The following is a 20740-nucleotide window of genomic DNA, read 5'->3' as shown; positions in this document are numbered from 1 at the left end:
ACCGGCGAACCCTTTTGCTATCAAACAAGCTCCGACGAACCTGCTACTCCTTCCGTGTGACCCTTACTAGGTTATATCACAATAGAAGTTTTACCAGCGAACTCGTTGCTATCACTTATTCAACCATTCATGCAGAAAACCCTAATTAGTGCTTCCAGTTCTGCCTAACCATGCACTAATTTTCCTCGAGTAAGTGACCTCACTGCGATGTGCCTTCTATTACCACCTGCTATTCTGCCCCCAGGGATTCCAGACAAAACATAGAACAGGTACGTACAATTGTAATTAGTTACATATACTTCAATATAGCAGCATCAAATAAACATTTCCATAATAGCACATTTTCAATAATAACACATTTGATCGATAATTGAAAAATATGAATCTTAACCTATTAACTAACTAACTACCTAACTTTAACTAATCCCTAACCATAGCTCTGCTACCAGGAAAGAATACTGATAGAGCGCGCAGGTCACCCGGCTAGGATAATTTTACTAAATACTCACCTGGGCCCATAATATTTTGATACAACCGTAACATTCACCTTGGGTAACTCACGCTCTATTATCAGTATATCTTGAGATTCTCTATACTACTGATTCCGATATCTATAACCTAGCAGTGTAGATACTAGGAACCTAATCACCTAGGATCAGGGAGTTGAGTATAATCTAGGTATACAAGAACACTTATAACATTTATTGAATAATGAAATAACCACAGACTCTGGGTAGGCTCAAAACTTTATCTAATGTTCATCATCATATGTCAGGAGCATCAAATTAAAAGCAAAACAAACTATCTATAATCAAAAGCATAAGTAACGTATAGCTGTGCAAGAGATAGATTATGCTAAGCATTTAATAACATTTGAATAAAAGGAAATTAAGAACAAGGAACATACTATATTTAGATAACAATCTTTCGCAAACACTTTTAAAGGAGGGTAAAGAAAGGGAACATGCTAAATCCAAAAAGACTTTTAATAGCAGTTAAAGAAGAACTTATAACTACAGGGAAGGCAAGATTTGGAACATGGTATTAATTCAGCTTATCTCCTAAAGGGAGAGAGAGAATAAGGAACATATACTAAAAAATAGAAACGATTTAGTATTGACTAAAGGTGGGTTAAAAATGGGACATACTATCAATCAGCAATACATGAATATCTCATTACCAAGGGATAGGGGAGAAAAGGAACAAATGCAATTAGACTTTGCAATTTATTCGAGAAATTAAAAATGCAACTATAGGAAAGTAAATCACCCACACAGACTTTATATTTACCTAGGATAGAGTGAAGACCAACCCTGGCCACGGGTCAGTTTGGAAAGACGGGAAGGAACCCTCAAGGACTTAGGTGCCAGTAGGCAAGCAGGTACAGCTCATGGACAGTCAGGACAGGATAACCCCAGAAATTGGATCAGGACCGGGTACACCAAAGCATACAACCAACACCCGCAGCTTCGGTTGCAACGCCTGCGATACTCCCTCTCTGCAAGGAATCTGCCAATAACCCGATTGGGTTCTCGAACCTCCCAGCAAAGTGCTTCGCCAGCACTTTCAATTACCAAAACCCCGGAATGGGTTTCTCGAACCTCCGCAGCTCTCTGTATCAGTCACCTATAGAGTGCGTTGGGTCAGTGACAGGTCAGCTATTCGGACAAGTCGGACAAATTCTCTTGCAAAACCTACACTAGTTATACTGTTTTCGGTTCAGTGTACCACCCCCCAATGTTGCATGTGTAAGGATCCCCAATTTTGATTGGACAAAGGTTATACTTTCTCTGGCTTAATATTCAATCTCTGTACCCACCCCTTAAATTCCATCTTCTCATGTCATATGCTTTTCGACTAACAATGGTGAATACAATATTCATGTACAATTGTAGCAAGTTTAGTACAGTTCAACTTCGTTCAGCTAGGTCGCAGGGCAGGTTCCCAGGAGCATCTTGGCTGTGGCTGCCAGCTGGCTGGGTTCCACTGCTGCAGAGTTCTCTTCCCTCCACAATTGAGACCTGGCAGTAGGGACTTCCAAAATGGAGTAATAAGCACCTCTCAGGCCCAAAGGATACAATACTTGAAAAGCAAGAGAAACCAATTTAGAACACAGGAAATAAATGAATACACTGTATACCATGAATCACTATACTACACCCATTACTGTAATATAAACTATAGCATTATTGTTTATGCAGAACAGACAGCTTTGCGAAAGCGGCAATGCAAGCTTAAAACATGTGAGAACACAGAGCAGCCATATTAGCTTCATTGCACATGCACAATTATTTTCCCTCCAAGACATTGAACACGTCACATCACATGGTTGTGACCGACGCATGCGCAGTCTAAATTCCTGCGTAGCAGCGACCATTTTATAGTGTAAGCATTTTAAGATTAATAAACACATAAGCAAGCGTCTCTTGGACACCCCGTATGATGAAAAATTTGCAAAATTAGTAAGACGAACATGTTGGTTACTTTATTAACATTATTTGAGGTTCATGATACAAGCAAGTCGCTTAACGTGCAAATCCTTGCTCCATCACATTGCACAGGTTTTCCCTGGAAATGGTATTAAGGGAGGGTAGGAGAGCGATCCAGAGACTGGGGGTCAGAACCGAGAAAGATCTTCTGCCTGATCTATCTGTGCAGAATCTGTGGATGCAACAAAGGTTGTGGTTGGAGGAGTGAAGTGCTCTTATTAGAGAGTAGGGTTTAAGCTTATCTTTGATGTATCTTGCACCATTCTGGTGGAGTGCTCTGAGTGATCATCAGACTCTTGAATTTTATTCTAGTGGAAGTCAGTGTAGCTCTTTAAGCCCCTGTCTTTAGGAGTTTGGATCTCTTTAAGACTTGGGATTGGGGATGTCCTTTGAAGAACTGGCGCTTGGCGATGTTCATAATAATAATAATAATTCCTATTTGTTAAGTGCTAACATATCTTCCCTTAAGGATTCAAAGTGCTGGGGCTGTCGGGGAGATTAAGTGAGCTTTTGCCCAGAGTCACATGATGCTGAGCTGCCGCCAGGGATCGAAACGTGAGCCCCGTGCTCCGTAGTCCGCAGCTCTGGCCACTATGCCACACCTCTCCTCCTGGCCTCATCGTGAGCCTGTCAGACAAATTCTGTACTTGCTTCAGCAGAGACAGCAGATTCTAGGGGGCACCAAGATAGAGTACTGTGGCATAATCCAATCTGGAGGTGATAAGTGCATGTACAATCCCTTTGCAAGTGTCAAGGGACAGCTATTTTAGGGAATTTCTCAGGGATTTTAACAGACGAAAGCAGGTGGCTGCTGTGGCCTTAATATGGGGCTTGAAGGAAACAGCAGTGTCCATTATGACCCCCAGGTTCCTGATGGCTGTGAGGGGGTGGGCCCTACGTCTCTGGGTCAGAGTCACAGTGCGACAAGTGGGGATGATGAACCACACATCAGAAGTTCTGTTTTGTCAGAGTTGAGTTGGAAGCAGCCACTATGCATTAATTTAGTGATGGATGCAAGGCAGCCCTGAAAGTCCCCAATTACATTGTCATTTAGCTGGGGGAAGGACAACATAAGTTGAATGTTGTCTGCATTATAGACAGTGTTTGTACCGCTGCTTGGCGCAAGCAAGGCTAAAGGTGCCAGTTAGATGTTAAAAAGAGTTTGGCTTAGTGACACCACAGCTAATGGCCCTAAATTGAGAGTTGAACGAGCAGAGGAAGATTGCCTATTGTCTTTCTTTTTGCGACAGAGGGAGTATGATGGCAGTTTTCACTGCCTTTTCGTGCCGGTTTTTCTGGCATGAAATGGCAGTCAGAAACAGTCTTTGGGGGCCCCCAGTAGGGCCCCCATGGGTGTGAGACTGCCGAATGGCAGCCTGGGGGGACCTATGGTGCCCTCTGTGGATCCTTGCACCCGGTGGCAGGCACCTTGGGGTGCCGGCCACAGGGTGCAGGGATGAACTGCACCCTTGATTTTCACATTGCAAGCATGCTTTCCTCTCGGAATGCATGCTTGCATTGTGAAGTATACGAATGCGACCGAAACCTGTTCGGTCGCATCGTACTAGCAGGGATGTAACCGACAACAGCAGGTCGGTCGATTACGGCTCCTGACAGATGTTGGACAGACTCAGTTCCGTCCGACATCGGAATCAGCCCCACAGTGTAGACTTGTATGCCCACCTCCATACCAGGGCGTGCAGCCGAATTTGTGTGTATGGGAAGTATTATTTTAAATCAATTAATTAATATATTTATTTTATTGTAGAACACAATACAAATGTTACAGCACTATTTACCTAATTTTCAATAAATATTTAATTAGTGTAAATATATTACCTTAAATTAAATGTATTTTGTAAAAGTTAGTTAGAAAAATCCCACTTAAAAAAAAATTTTCATATTTATGTATTGTGAATTACTAAAAGTTACATATACAATTCATTTAAATTATTTAAATTATTTTTGAAATAATAAATTTACATTTTTACATTTATTTTAAATGTAATAAGTTATTAACATTTTAAAAGTAAGGTGCAGTTTTTCAATTTCTTCGGTTAACCATCAGCAAAAGCAGCATTACGCATTTCGGCACTGAAAGTGTCTTGATCACATGATGCTAAATTAACGGTCACAGCCTTTTATACATCCTTATTTTCAAGTTAAACACTTTTTTCACTTTTTTTCTCTTTTTTCATGTTTATCCTTAAAGTGACAGGCGCCTAAAGTGCTTTGTTTGGCATAGATATAGACAAAATACTATTGCCAAAAACTTTCCGATATGTTTTCAATAATTTAACAATTTAGGTTTAAATACCTTAAAATCATGAAACATTGCTATCGTTGATGTAATTAATAGTTTTTTTGTAGCGTCCTGGTTTAAATACCCTGTCATAATTGTTGTACATTTTTTTGGGAATGAGTATTATAAAGTGTTCAAGTTCAAGTTCAAGTTCATGTTTATTTGTTTGATTAATTAAAATCTTACAAAACAAATACATTTTAAAATATCTTTAAGTAATCAGTAGTTTAAAAACGTCATGCACAAAATTATGCTCATATTTCATTAAAATGAAATCTAATTAAAACTTTCCTTAAGATTTTTCATGATCACAGATAAAAATTTTACAAAAGCTGAATTCATTGGTAGATCTTTCGGGTTTAGACAAGCCATTACTGCTTGTCTACAAGTCCTTATACCTCGGGCATTAAATAACCTCCTGAGGATTACTTTCCTTTCTGTATCCATTACAGAACACAGACATACCAAATGCAAAATATCTTCATGTCCCCGTTTACATAACCTATATGTCGTATTGCCCTCATTAGTCTTCCATGGTGGAAGATGGCACGAGCCTGGCCAGAGTCCAAAGCGTACTTTTATAAAAGATCGCTTACTTTGGTGGGACCATGAAGTTTCCAGGTATTTTTGGACTTGCTTTTTTTATATTCGTTTATAATTGGCCATGCATGCTTTCTTTTCACCAATATTTATTTGTCTTTTAGCAGTGATAGGTGAATAGCCAATTTATTAATTGTTTTTTTAAAGCTTTCTTGGGTGATTGTATTTTTCCAAATTGCTGTTATTCCAAATTCTTCTTTTGCTTTGTTTAGATAAGCCCATGCTTGAAGTTTACGATTGTCTCTTGCTTCATGCCATAAAGCTCTAGATAATTGATTATCCTGGTAGTTTTTTACACGGTTCCAGACTTTCAGAATTTGGCCTTGTCGGGCATATTGCTGATTGTTTATCCCAAACTCCAGCCTTACTTGTGCCTGCCAGGCATTGCGTGGTAACTGGAACAGTATTTTGTAGGTTTTTGCCACTGCTTTGTTTTTTTTAAATTTTTAAAACCTTTATTGTATCAAAGCACACAGCTATTCAGCCTAACATCCCGGAGGCAAGGCAGCATGGTATCAGGAGATATAAAGTGCAAGACGATTAACATCAGAACATTGCAGGTTGTTTTTTATTTTATATATAACAGCAAAAACCAAGAAAGAAGCGCCAAAGGGCGCATAAGAAAGGCAATGGAGGAAAAAGAAATGCGCTTGAGTCAGTTGGAGGCATTGGAGGTCAGGTAAGAATCTAGAGAAGAACGGAAAGTAGGATATAGAAAAGGGGGGGGGAAGGAAAGCAGGAGAATTATAGTAAGTGTAAAGTAGCTGGGGTCATCGGTTACGGTGACAGGTGTTCCTCACAAGGAAGAGGCTCAGGCGGTAAACACAGGTCACCCCTGTAAGCATTCCACGCCCCCCACACCTTGTTCCATGACTGAGGCCTCCCCCTGGCAGCGTACACCGTTTTCTCACGTAGCATACACCAATCCATATTGGCCTTCCATTGCACCACCAGGGGGGCCGAGTTAGAACCCCATTTCTGCGCTATATCTCGCTTAGCTACCATGTTGCCCAAGGTAGCCCAACGAGTCTGCGCCGTGTTGTAGTCATTTGGCTCCCAAATGTTGAGGAGGCACCTCCGCGCCTCCGCTGCCAACTCAACTCCAGTCACTTCCCTCATTACTCGGTGTATTCTCTCCCAGTAGGGGGCGATGACAGGGCACTCCCACAAGATATGCATGAAGGTAGCAAGGGCTCCACAGCCACGACGACAAAAGCCATCAGGTGAGAAGCCCATGCGCACAAGCCGGGGGCCGGTAACATATACCCGGTGGAGGATCTTGAACTGCACCAGTCGCAGACGCGAGGAAATGGCGACCTCCTTAGGGGAGGACACAGCACTCTGCCAGTCCTCGTCGTCCGGTTCCAGGCCGTCGGCTACCCACTGTTCTCTCAAGCGCTGGAGGAGGTCAATTCTAACATTGATCAGCTTCTTGTAGGACAAAGAAATGGCACTATCAGGCATATGACCGTCCAGAATCCTGTCCTCCAAGGGGGAGCTTTCAGGGATTTCACCCTCCTCAGGCCTAGCGGTACTTATCGCGTGCTTCAGTTGGGCGTATCGGAAAAACTCCGATCCACCCAAGTGGTATTCAGCCTGTAGTTGGGGAAAAGTCTTAACCTCTCCTTTAGCTACCATGTCTTCCACCCTGGAAATACCTATAAGGTCCCACTTATCGAAACCCTTGGTGTGCCAGAGCTTGCCCAGGATGTCAGAATCGTACAGAGGGGTGAATCTCGTCAGTCTGCCCTGCCAGCCCTGTATCTTGGTAATCGTCCGCCACGTGTGGACCGCTGCCTTGGTCGGGCCCGTAAGGCGCCGGTCGAAGGACCTGGAGTACAGGGCGCGGTAGTAATTGCCTCCACGCAAAAGCCACCTGTCCATAGCGTAGCCCGGACTGTCCGCGGGGCCATAAAGGCCATGGTTGATGGCAGTGAGCTGAGAGGACCAGTAGTACCGCCGCACATCTGGTAGAGCGATGCCCCCGTCATACCACGGTAACGTAAGCTTCTGAATGGCGACGCGTGGCTGACCCTCCCAGAGCAGGGCACGTTGCAGGCTCTCAACCTCTCTAAAGTAACGAGCCGGGACAAGGTCCTGGGTATTTTGCAAGGCATATAGAAACCTGGGCAGGGACATCATTTTAAACAATGCCGCCCGGCCCAGGAGAGAAAGCGTAAGCTTGCGCCAACTATCAACATCCCTCCGCAGTCGTTGAAGAGGAGGGAGCAGGTTGTAGTCATACCGCGCCTTAGGACTACCTGATATGTAGATTCCCAGGTACCTGAAACCTTGCCCGGCCAGTTGTATATTGCAGCCCCTAGGGAGGCGTGGCGTGTCTCCCTTGAGAATGTAAAGGGAGGACTTGGCCCAATTGATGATCAGGCCCGAATAGCGCCCAAACAGCCGGAGTACGTCACATGCCACAATAAGCGACTTACAAGGAGAAGTAAGATAGAGCAGGATGTCGTCCGCATAGAGGGAGACCCTGTCTTCAAAGCCCGGGGCCCAGGTGATTCCATGTAGGTCAGGGTGCGAGCGTAACATGGCCGCCAGTGGCTCCAGGGCCAGCGCAAACAGGAGTGGTGACAGGGGGCAGCCCTGTCTAGTGCCCCGATGAAGAGCAAAGGAAGCCGACATGCGACCGTTGACTGTGACAGCGGCCAGTGGGCACGCATAAAGAAGCTGCACCCAGCCCAGGAAGCCCGGTCCAAACCCAAGCTTTGTCAACACCGCCCAGAGGTAGCTCCACTCCAGGGAGTCAAAGGCCATCGTGGCATCAAGGGAGGCCAGTACCGCCGGTTCCTCCAGGGCGTGAGCTCTGGCCATGACACCATGCAGGCGCCGCAGGTTGAGGGCAGTGTTGCGGTGGGGAATAAAACCCGATTGGTCCGGGTGCACCAAGTCGCTGATGACTCCGACCAGCCGGTTTGCAAGCAGTTTGGCTAGGATCTTGGGTTCCGTGTTGAGGAGAGAGATAGGACGGTAGGATCTACAAACGTCCCTTGGCTTGCCTTCCTTGTGAATGACCACTATGGTGGCCAGTCGTTGATCCAAGGGGAGGACACCCTCCTCCCGAGCCCGCAGGAACATAGCTCTCAGATGAGGAGAGACCACGTCCGGCCTAATCTTGTACAACTCAGCCGGTATGCCATTGGGGCCGGTAGCTTTACCCGACCGCAGGGCGCGGATCGCCAAGGCAATCTCGTCCGCGGTTATATCTCGATCCATATCTACACGTTCCTCGTCAGAAAGACAGGGGAGGTCAATCGTTGAGAGAAACTGGGCTGAATCAGCCTCGGAGCAATCCGAACCAGAGGTATAGACGCCCCGGAAGTAGTCTGCAAAAGTCTCGGCAATAGCGCTCGGGTCCGTGACCGCCACTCCGTCCTCGCCCCGGATCTCCGGAACCACCCGGCTTGCCGTCTCGCGCCTGTCCAACCAGGCCAGCAACTTACCGGCCTTGTCCCCAACGTCATAAATGCGGCCCTGCTGTTCCCTGGCCAAAACCAGGGTGGCATTCGTAGCGAGATCATGGTACTCCGACTGTTTTAGGGAGAGGTCGTGTAGGAGAGAAGGGTCCGGCTCCGGCCCCAGGCGGGACTCGAGATCCAGGACTTCCTCTTCAATATGCACTAGGTCGGCATCACGAGCCCGTTTAGCCTCCGCGATGAGAGCCAGGGCCTCTCCCCGCAACACAGTCTTGAATGCCTCCCACAGGGTGACCGCCGAGCCAACCGAACCAGCATTTTCGGAGAAGTACAGATCGATGGCCTTGGCTAGGATTGCGCGCGTCTTGTGGTTGCGGAAATACCAAGGGTTTACCGCCACCGGACGGCTGGACAGGACGATGCCAAAGTCGAACGAGACCCACAACGGAGAGTGATCAGAGACGCCCCGTGCCAGAAAACGGGCCTCAGACACGGCAGGCGAATGTGCCGCCAGGGTAAGGACATAATCTATACGGGACAGACTCCCATGGGCATTAGAGAGGAAGGAAAAATGGCGGAGCGCGGGATGCAGCAGTCGCCAGCTATCCACCAAACCCATGGAGTCGAGGAAGGCCGGCAGCCACATTTGGGAATTCCGGAGGTCCCTCGGCGGTTGGCGATCAAGGGTGCCAGAGCAGACTGAGTTGAAGTCACCCCCCAGGATCAATAAGCCCACAGGCAGGGACAAGATGGCGCCACCAAGATCTTGAAAGGTGCTGGATTGGAGGCCTGGAGGGACATAAACCGAAAGCAACGCCATGGAGCGCCCCTCCCATCTTCCCGCCACAGCGGCGTAGCGTCCCCTATCATCAAGCACTGTGACGTCCATTTCAAAGGGAAGGGATGCACGCACAAGGATGCCCGCCCCCCGGGAACCCGAGGAGAACCCAGAGTGGGCGACCATTTTGTAGCCTTTACGGTTTAGGGCCTTGCAGGAGTTCCCTACCAAATGCGTCTCCTGCAGAAGTACAACATCGGGCATGTGTCTCTTTATCAATTGTATTACCACCCCTCTCTTAACTAGGTCACCCAACCCATTAACATTCCAGCTTAGCACTTTTAAATTCCTACCCCCCATCAAACAACAACCCGCCCCACCCGGCCCCAACCAGCTCAATCATCAAGTGTACAGTAAAAAACACAGTCCATTGCCGCAAGAAAGAGAAAAAGAAGGAACAAACGAACAGATAAACTTGCATAGTTGCACCCCCCACCCTGCACCCCTGCATATGACTGAAAAGCCCCCCCAACCAGCAGTGTGCCTGTCGCCCCATAACTACTCTACAAGAAGATACCCAGAGGAGTAAGGAATCTCCGCGAACACCCCCCGCCACCCTCCATGTACAGACAGGAAAGTCAACAGGGTGAAATAAGACAATATCCGATAGTCATATGAGGCAGAAATAACAAACGATGAATCACCCACTGTAGAGCCAAGTCTCATAGGTCCGGGCCACCAGCAGCACCACCTTCATGTTCATCTTGAGCGTCTCGGCGCGGCGATAAAGTGTCCAGCCAGTCACTTACATTTTCAGCAAAGTCAAAGAAGAGGGCACGGCCCTCATACTCGATCCGGAGCTTGGCAGGGAACATCATGGAATATTTAAACCCCAAGTCCCGCAGTCTTCGCTTCACCCCGGCGTAGCTCTGGCGCTGTCGCTGTACCTCCCTGGTAAAGTCCGGATAGAAATGAACGTCGGCGTTCTGAAATTTAAGCAGTCCATGCCGTCTGGAGGCCTGCAGGACCGCGTCCCTGTCTCGGAAATTGAGCAACCGGGCCACGATGGGTCTAGGTGCCACGCCCGACTTTGGCGGGCCACCCGGCACTCGGTGAGCTCGCTCCACCGAGAAGAATTTGCTAAGGCCAGGTGGTGCCAGATGGGTCTTGATCAGGTCTTCTACGAGGAGATCCGTCGCCGCCTCTTCCGATCCCTCCGGTACCCCGACAATGCGGACGTTCTGCCGCCTGGCACGGCTCTCAAAGTCCTCCAGCCGCCTCGAGAATTGTTCCGCGGTCCTCTGCAGGTTCCGGACCTCTGACTGTAGATCCTAGACGTCGCCCGTCAGGCTGGACGCCTTAATGTCCAGGGCCTTGACTCGATCGTTAGTTTTACCCAAATCGGCTCTAATGAGAGTCAGGTCGATGGCCATAGTGTCCACTTTATGTGTAAGGACTTCATGCTGTTGCTGCATGTCCGCCCGGAAACTAGTGATGGCCCCCATGATGTCGCTTAGGGTAGGCTCCGAGCCGCCCGACGAGCCCGAAGGCGGGAGGTTCGTGGCAGAGGGTCCGGTAACAGGTGGCGCCTTTGGCTGGGTATAACGCTCAATCCTGTTTTGCTGCTGCTGTGTCTTGCCGCGAACGCCCTTGCTCGATGTCTTGTCGGGGTCCCCTCTGCCCGCCATGTTAGGTCCGATGGGAACAAAGGGTTATGCCAGGCAAGCCCGAGCCTGGTGAGCCGGAGATCTTGTCCGGGCCGGACAGTAGGAGGCCGTCTCAGGAACACATTGTAAGCAATGACACCCCACCGATGAAGACGACAGGCAGGCACTCCGCAGGTCGGTCGTGCGTAGTGACGGAGTCCGGAGAGACAATGGCACTGCACTGGCACGGAGTCCCACTCGACGTAGCTCAGCGTAGGAAACACCGATTCGTGATCTGAAAACGGTTCTCGCCTCAGTGGACCATCAGCAACAAAAATCCACCCTCGTGGATCAGGATTTCAGGCAGGATAGTTGCGGAGGATCGGAAGGTCCGCGGAGCTCCGAGCTTACGCGGCCATCTTGGTTGCCCGCGAAGCTCCTCCTCTGCCACTGCTTTGTTAATTAAGTCCGCATCCTTACCATTTAGGACTTCGGCACCGTATGTTAAGGTCGGTAATAGTTTGGCAGATATGATTTTTAGTAAAGGACTGTATGTCAGAGCAGTTAGTTTCTTTTGAATGATTCTAAAAGCCGCAATCAAGCTGTTTCCTTTCCTGGTGATATCATTCCTCTGGGGGAGAAAGCTTCCATTCTCATTAAATAGGACACCGAGATACCGATAGTTGTCAACTTGCTCTAGCTGAGTTTGTCCCAGCATCCATTTTTTTTTTTGTCTTCTATTCCTTGTAACTACCATTACTTTTGTCTTTGCCTCATTTATTACCATTTGATTATCCTTTGCATAACTAAGTGTTCGATCAATTAGTCTTTGCAGTCCCACTTTTGTCTGACTCAACAACACCACGTCATCTGCATACAACAAATTTGATAATTGTGTTCCTTCTAGCCTTGGTGGATGTGAGTTCACATCATTTAGTGCATTGGTGAGGTCAGCTAAAAATAAGTTAAAAAGTAGTGGTGCAAGGACGCAACCCTGCTTAAGGCCACGTGTCACCGGTATTTTACTGGATAAGGTTCGCCCATCTCCGATCCTCACCCTGACCCAGTTTTCAGAATAGAGTAATTGAATAAGGTTCAGAAGTGAGCCCGGGATTCCATAATCTTCAAGTTTTTTCCATAGAAGGGACCTGTTGACAAGATCAAAAGCTGATTTAAAATCGACAAAACAAAAGTAGAGGGACTGCTTACATAAAAGTGCCTTATCCGTTAAAACTGATAAAATTAAAATATTTGTTGTGGTGCCTAAACCTTTAACAAACCCGGTTTGGTTTGGGGGTAATATTAGCTTTTCTTTAACCCAATCTGACAGAGTTGTTAGTAAAAGACCCACAAATAACTTTGCATCCGTATCTTGGAGAGTGATCAAGCGATAATTTTCTGGTAGTTGCCAATTACCCTTTTTGTAAATGGGAGATATTAATGATCCTCTCCAAGTTTCCGGTATTTGCTTTGTTTGGACAACTTCATTAAACAGCTTTGTCAGGTAAATAGCCCATAGAGCCGGATCTTCCTTATAAAGTGCAAATGGTATTCCATTGGGTCCTGGTGCTCCATCCTTTTGTCTCTTTATTAAATTGGCTACTTCAATTTCTAAGAAGATTTTTACCAGATCCATTTCTTGCCCTCTTTCAATCTTCAATTTTTGATTATCCTCCTCCGAGCGGAATTCTGTTTCAGCATATAGGGTCTTTTTAAGAAATCTTACCCAATCCTCTTCCGTTATTGGCGAGGCTACCACGTGTTTGTTGGATCTATTTAGATCATTAATTATTTTCCAGAATTCTCTAGAGTTCGTTTGGTTACTTGCGTGAAACAATTTTGTCCACAATTCCTGCTGGGCTTTGTTTTTTTCCGACCACAACAGTTTTCTCAAGTTCTTGTTCGCACTTCTCAATTGATTTCTTCTTTCCTTGTTCGCCGGTAACCTGGTTAGCTGTTTCCTAAGATTGTTACGGGTCCGCCTTACCTTTATAATTGTGTATGGAAGGTTGATACTAATATCTCTTTTTTTCACTTATCCTTAGTTGGGTTTTTCTACTATTTGAAGTACCTTGATCCAATTCGACCGCTTTCTGGGTAAACTGTTCCCATTGCTTAAGAGTAGATTTGATTGAATGTTCATTAAAACATTTTTGGACCAATTTTTGGGCCTTTTTTTCCACAACATATTTTTTATCCGATTTCCAAATAAGTTTCCTATGGTTAATCGTACCGATCTGACCTTGTGTAGTTAAATAGTTTTGGTGTTTTGGAAGTTCAAAATACATTTCCAGTATTTGCTGGCTATGGTCACTCTCAATTACTTTTTTTAGTGTATAGGAACCAATTTTATCAAACATGCCTATTGACATTAATGTAAAGTCTATTCTTGATTTTGATCCTTGATTATGAAATGACCAGCCAGCAGGTTGATCGGTTGGGAACCTACCGTTCAATGCTCGTAGACCCATTGCTTCCAGATCCATCAGTAGGCATTTTCCAATTGAGTTTTGTTTTGTATTTACGCTAATATCGAGTACCTGATCCGGGATGGACCATTCATAATTTTGGGATTGGATAAAATCATCCTGTGTCATTTGGATCAGCAAGTTTATATTAAAATCCCCCGTAACTAGATCATCACTAAATCATGAAACATTGATATTGTTGATGTAATTAATAGTTTTTTTGTAGCGTCCTGGTTTAAATACCCTGTTATAATTGTTGTACATTTTTTTGGGAATGAGTATTAATGCAGTCTACAGTACTTATGCATAAATTCATTACATTATGACTTTTCTCAACCAAACTTACTGATCTAAAAACCCTGTGTAAAATGCTATAAGTTAAGTGTCTAAAAATTCTTAAAATCCTTTCTAAAAAAATCAGTGTAAAAATTGTGAAAAATAGTTTTTCATCATATATTTTCTCTCTATATATATGTATACAATTTTAAGAACTAAATTAAATGTGTATATATATCTATATATATATCTATATATGTATATATATGTATATGCCGAAATGCATTATGTCAGTCGCTTTTTTCTGCTAACTGAAAAATTAAACGGAAAGGATTCAAACGTACCTGCGTGGCTCTTTGTCTCTCAACAAGTGGGGGACTGTTTGGTGTTGGTGTGTAGTGCTGTATGATGCCACTATAGCTCACGAGATCTTTACAATTTCAAGCCACTCATAACAGTTTATACCAAATTGTAATACTCAACACAATCAAATAAAATATCTTAGTCATTTATTAAAAAAAATTTTTTGACAATGTTAAACATCAAATAACTGTGCCACAGAAAAATGTTAAAAAAGAGTGTCAGTATCATGCAACAATGATATACATCTCTTAAGTATATATAATGAACAAATTAAAAACAACAATGATTTAAAAAAAACAAGTAGTCGACGCAGCGTTTCGGTTCTTTAAGTTGACACCTTCATCAGGACGCGGTTCTATACAACAGAGAAACATTGGATTACCACCACATATTGCTTTCACAATTCATAAGTGTCCTATCTATTACTACTTTTTACAACTTATATCGTCTTTAGTGACCATCTTCTATTTTTATACCAAAGGAACAATTTTATCACAGGCATAGTTCATTACTATTGTGTGGTGGTTTCTCTTAGAACATTTTTTAGAACAACAATTTAAGTGGCACAAAACACCCGTGGCTACCAGATCTCATGAGCTACAAGAAGAGATTTACTAAAAAGAGCTCCATTGGGGCATTAAGTCTATACTTATGATGCAGTGCTGCAACCAAGGTGATTATGCTGCAAGGAAGAATGTGGGAACTTACTTTTAAAAACAGAACGAACTCGTGTTGTCTTCCTCTATTATTAATTGAAGGAGACAATTCATGGTAGAATGTCACATGAATTCGATTGTAATGGTTTTAAAGGGGAATCCCTTTATATCTGAAAACATATATAAGAGCTTCCATTACATGAAGTCTATATATATATCAGCACATTTTAATTTGATTGTACATGTTTGTGCAAGGACCATTTGTACAGTAAGTTACCTGAACGTTAAAAAGAAGTTTTCATTCAATGAAGGAAAAAGGAGCCACCGATATAAGGACAGTTTCTTTCAAATGGCTTCCTTGGGGAAATAAGACGGGAAATCCCAATTAGTTCCCGGAGTGGTCTAATAATTTACAACTCCTACATCAATCATTTGAAAAAAGAACTCACCCCTATCAATGAGGTACCAACGAAAAAATGAAGCACGTGACTGGATGGCGTCAGGCTGTTTTCGTTCAGTGGTGATAGTTTCCTTGTCACTGTTCTTAGAGGGTTTTTTTAAAACATTCACCTCTCTACAGGAGACATGCAATAAAGAAGCGTTAATAAATTAACCGCTATATTGAAGGCTAGCACCTTTATTAAGACAATTATCTATAGCTTGAAACTGTGGTCTGCTGGATATAATTTTTACCAAAATCAGCTAAACCTCGGGTTTTTGGGTTCTTCATGGTCGCTTTCATAGTGCATTCTACACGAAGAACCCTATTTTAGCATTCGCATTGCTATTAGTGAGGATTCGCGCTACTCTCTCCTTCTTTAAAAACGCATTTTCTATGTATGTGCCATTACCTATGTTGGATGGACATTTGTTAAACACTAACATTTAGATCGCACCCTCTCACTATTACTCCATTACTGGGTACTTATCAGTGGTATCTTTAGTACTTAACTTTATAAATATGGGCGGTTTAACTGTTTCAATTGAAGAACCCCCTTAATTGGTTTGTTATTCACCAAAAGTAAAATGCACGCTACGCAATTATCAAAGGCTGGCTATTACAGAAGGAAGGAAAAGAGTGCATCCTACCCATCTCCCCTAACGCTGGGTGTGCTTAGCGATGCCTCATATCTATCGGCGGGGGTACACGCTTACCTTTTTATCGGGATTCGGCCTCCCTGCTCCTATTTTCGCTTCAGATTCATCGGGTAGGTAGTCCCCATGCCCGCACCTATGTATATTTAAAGGGAAATATTCCACAAGAAATTTTTATTATTGATTGTGTTAGCCTCGTCCTAAAAAATAATATTTTCATTTTCAATAAAGAATATTATAAGCAAATAAAGGGGACCAGTATGGGAGCCACCTGCGCTCCCAGCCTGGCCTGTCTTTATGTATCTCAATTTGAAAACATTCACATTTTTAATTCCACAGCCCCTTTTTATGAAAACATATCAGAGTGGTCGAGATATATCGATGATGTCTTTTTTATTTGGTCAGGATCCCAAGACATGCTCAATGAATTTATTTTATGGCTAAATTTGGGAGACCCCAATTTGAAATTTACAGCAAACTATGATGCGCACAAATGCGAATTCCTTGACATCATTATCAAACACGAAGATAACAGACTCCAAGTGGAGCTTTTTACAAAAAAGACAGACAGGAATACCATGCTGCACTATTCCAGTTACCATCCGCCTTGCCAGAAGGATAACATTCCCTTCGGGCAATTTTTAAGACTTAAACGCAACTGCAGCAGTATGAAGGACTTTGAAAAACATGCAGCCGTACTAACTAAAAAATTTGTAGAAAGAGGCTACCCTAAGCGTATGATTAAACATGCCCACAAGCGAGCCAAATACTATAATAGGGAGAACCTTTTTTCTAAAAAAGATAACGTGCAAGAAGAAAAACGCTTAATCTTTGTGAGCAACTACAGTAGCATCAGTAACAAAATTAAAAATATAATAAATCGGAATTGGAAATTGATCAATAAACCGAATAAAGAGAGAGTAGCCAAACCAATGTTTGCATTCAGACGTAACCCAACCATTAAAAAAAGCCTGGTTCATACATATAGAGAGATATCTAATACTACCCAACGAAGCATTAACAATGCACCCCTTCCTACTGGAACATTTCCTTGCGGCAACTGCTGCAATTGTGGAAACATCATGAAGGGAGATTGTATAGAACATAATAAGATAAAACACAGGATAAACTCGTTCATGAACTGCAGGTCTAAAAACCTCATCTATGCAATCAGATGCCCATGTAACCTGATGTATGTAGGAGAAACCAGTCGTGAAATACGACTACGAATAACTGAACATAAATCAGCGATTCGTACGAAGAAACGAGGAGCACCCCTAACTGAACATTGGCAGGAGGCCAACCATACAATTAATGAGATTGCCTGGTGCGGCTTGGAGAGTATCCAAATGAATCTCAGAGGTGGCGATATTGACCTTAAAAGAAAAAAGCGTGAACAATTTTTCATGTCCGGATTCAATACCGTAAGAATCGGATTGAATAATAAAGAGGACTGGGAACGACTGTTGTTATAGAAACATTCAGCCAATACACTTGGTTCCCGCTCTCGATGATATGTGACTTACAAGGATACTCTGAATAGTCTCTAGGTAAATAGCAACCTTTAGATAAACAAGAAAATAAAAAACAAAAAAAGATATAGCCGTTACAAACCTCTCCACTAAGACATTATATGTCAATAGGTTTTGATGTTTCAGTGTCTTTCAGGAATAAACATGGTGAGACACGTTATAAGATGGCTTAGTAATAACTAGGGCAACACGAATCCTTAGCTGATAGAGGCAGTATTGCTGTGTATAAATTAGATTAAAGCAAGAAACCATCCCCGTTGGTCATTTAAAATAATACCGGAACTATGCAGACAATAAGACCCTAATTACCGGTTTAGCCCCGCGAAATATGACGGAGGACAAACTAGAATAATTTTGTCCGAAAATTAGCTTGATAGTCTGTTGCACGTTGCGATACTAAATAATACGCCTTGGAGCATATACTTCAGCTAATATAATGCTATAATCTATATCAAATGACCTATGTTGAAAAAGGATTAAGGTCAGATTTTAATTACGAATGCTTTGTTTACTTCTATTGTTGAACTACTCAGGTAGTTCTCTAAATTACAGCGCCGCCAATATGACGAGCTAATAACGCTCGAGATCTCGCGAGACTTGCAAGATTCGGCGCGAGAACTACTCATGTAGTTCTCTAAATTACGGCGCATCTAATATGACGTGCTAATAACGCTCGAGATCTCGCGAGACTTGCAAGATTCGGCGCGAATATTTCCCTTTAAATATACATAGGTGCGGGCATGGGGACTACCTACCCGATGAATCTGAAGCGAAAATAGGAGCAGGGAGGCCGAATCCCGATAAAAAGGTAAGCGTGTACCCCCGCCGATAGATATGAGGCATCGCTAAGCACACCCAGCGTTAGGGGAGATGGGTAGGATGCACTCTTTTCCTTCCTTCTGTAATAGCCAGCCTTTGATAATTGCGTAGCGTGCATTTTACTTTTGGTGAATAACAAACCAATTAAGGGGGTTCTTCAATTGAAACAGTTAAACCGCCCATATTTATAAAGTTAAGTACTAAAGATACCACTGATAAGTACCCAGTAATGGAGTAATAGTGAGAGGGTGCGATCTAAATGTTAGTGTTTAACAAATGTCCATCCAACATAGGTAATGGCACATACATAGAAAATGCGTTTTTAAAGAAGGAGAGAGTAGCGCAAATCCTCACTAATAGCAATGCGAATGCTAAAATAGGGTTCTTCGTGTAGAATGCACTATGAAAGCGACCATGAAGAACCCAAAAACCCGAGGTTTAGCTGATTTTGGTAAAAATTATATCCAGCAGACCACAGTTTCAAGCTATAGATAATTGTCTTAATAAAGGTGCTAGCCTTCAATATAGCGGTTAATTTATTAACGCTTCTTTATTGCATGTCTCCTGTAGAGAGGTGAATGTTTTAAAAAAACCCTCTAAGAACAGTGACAAGGAAACTATCACCACTGAACGAAAACAGCCTGACGCCATCCAGTCACGTGCTTCATTTTTTCGTTGGTACCTCATTGATAGGGGTGAGTTCTTTTTTCAAATGATTGATGTAGGAGTTGTAAATTATTAGACCACTCCGGGAACTAATTGGGATTTCCCGTCTTATTTCCCCAAGGAAGCCATTTGAAAGAAACTGTCCTTATATCGGTGGCTCCTTTTTCCTTCATTGAATGAAAACTTCTTTTTAACGTTCAGGTAACTTACTGTACAAATGGTCCTTGCACAAACATGTACAATCAAATTAAAATGTGCTGATATATATATAGACTTCATGTAATGGAAGCTCTTATATATGTTTTCAGATATAAAGGGATTCCCCTTTAAAACCATTACAATCGAATTCATGTGACATTCTACCATGAATTGTCTCCTTCAATTAATAATAGAGGAAGACAACACGAGTTCGTTCTGTTTTTAAAAGTAAGTTCCCACATTCTTCCTTGCAGCATAATCACCTTGGTTGCAGCACTGCATCATAAGTATAGACTTAATGCCCCAATGGAGCTCTTTTTAGTAAATCTCTTCTTGTAGCTCATGAGATCTGGTAGCCACGGGTGTTTTGTGCCACTTAAATTGTTGTTCTAAAAAATGTTCTAAGAGAAACCACCACACAATAGTAATGAACTATGCCTGTGATAAAATTGTTCCTTTGGTATAAAAATAGAAGATGGTCACTAAAGACGATATAAGTTGTAAAAAGTAGTAATAGATAGGACACTTATGAATTGTGAAAGCAATATGTGGTGGTAATCCAATGTTTCTCTGTTGTATAGAACCGCGTCCTGATGAAGGTGTCAACTTAAAGAACCGAAACGCTGCGTCGACTACTTGGTTTTTTTAAATCATTGTTGTTTTTAATTTGTTCATTATATATACTTAAGAGATGTATATCATTGTTGCATGATACTGACACTCTTTTTTAACATTTTTCTGTGGCACAGTTATTTGATGTTTAACATTGTCAAAAATTTTTTTTTAATAAATGACTAAGATATTTTATTTGATTGTGTTGAGTATTACAATTTGGTATAAACTGTTATGAGTGGCTTGAAATTGTAAAGATCTCGTGAGCTATAGTGGCATCATACAGGCAAGTGCTATCCCCCCTTTTTCTATGAATTAGTAAGAGGGACCACCTTGTTTTTCTTCTACTGTTTCCACTCCTCGTCCCTTGATTGGATTTGTGAGGAGACCTCCCTTTCTGCTTTGTATTGTGGTGTGTAGTGCTGGCCACAAGCACTGGAGCCCCCATCCCTAAAGAAGTTTGGCGGAGTGTGGCTAACAAAGAAGGGGTGTGTCTCAATGTGCTTGGGAAACCGCCAAACCTACCTGGTGCCACAGCGTTCGACAGGCTGGATTACACTGGGTCATGACCTCATGACAGTGCCCACACTCACTGTAGCGGTGGGCGCGCTGCCACGTTGGGGACAGTGCAGGTGGGATGAAAGGTACGGGAATCCCGCTCCGTTTCTGCATTTGAAATCCGGGTTTTGGAAGTGCAGCTGCGGACACCGCCCACTGGGGCTAGAACTACCACATGATTCTCCGCAGCAAAGGAACTCGGGGCAGCGAGTCTGGAACATCGGCCCTCCAAACAGGCAAGAGTGTCTCCT

This window comes from Lissotriton vulgaris, chromosome 9, assembly GCF_964263255.1.
Source record: "Lissotriton vulgaris chromosome 9, aLisVul1.2, whole genome shotgun sequence".
Lineage (NCBI taxonomy): Eukaryota > Metazoa > Chordata > Amphibia > Caudata > Salamandridae > Lissotriton > Lissotriton vulgaris.
This window is presented reverse-complemented; position numbering follows the sequence as displayed.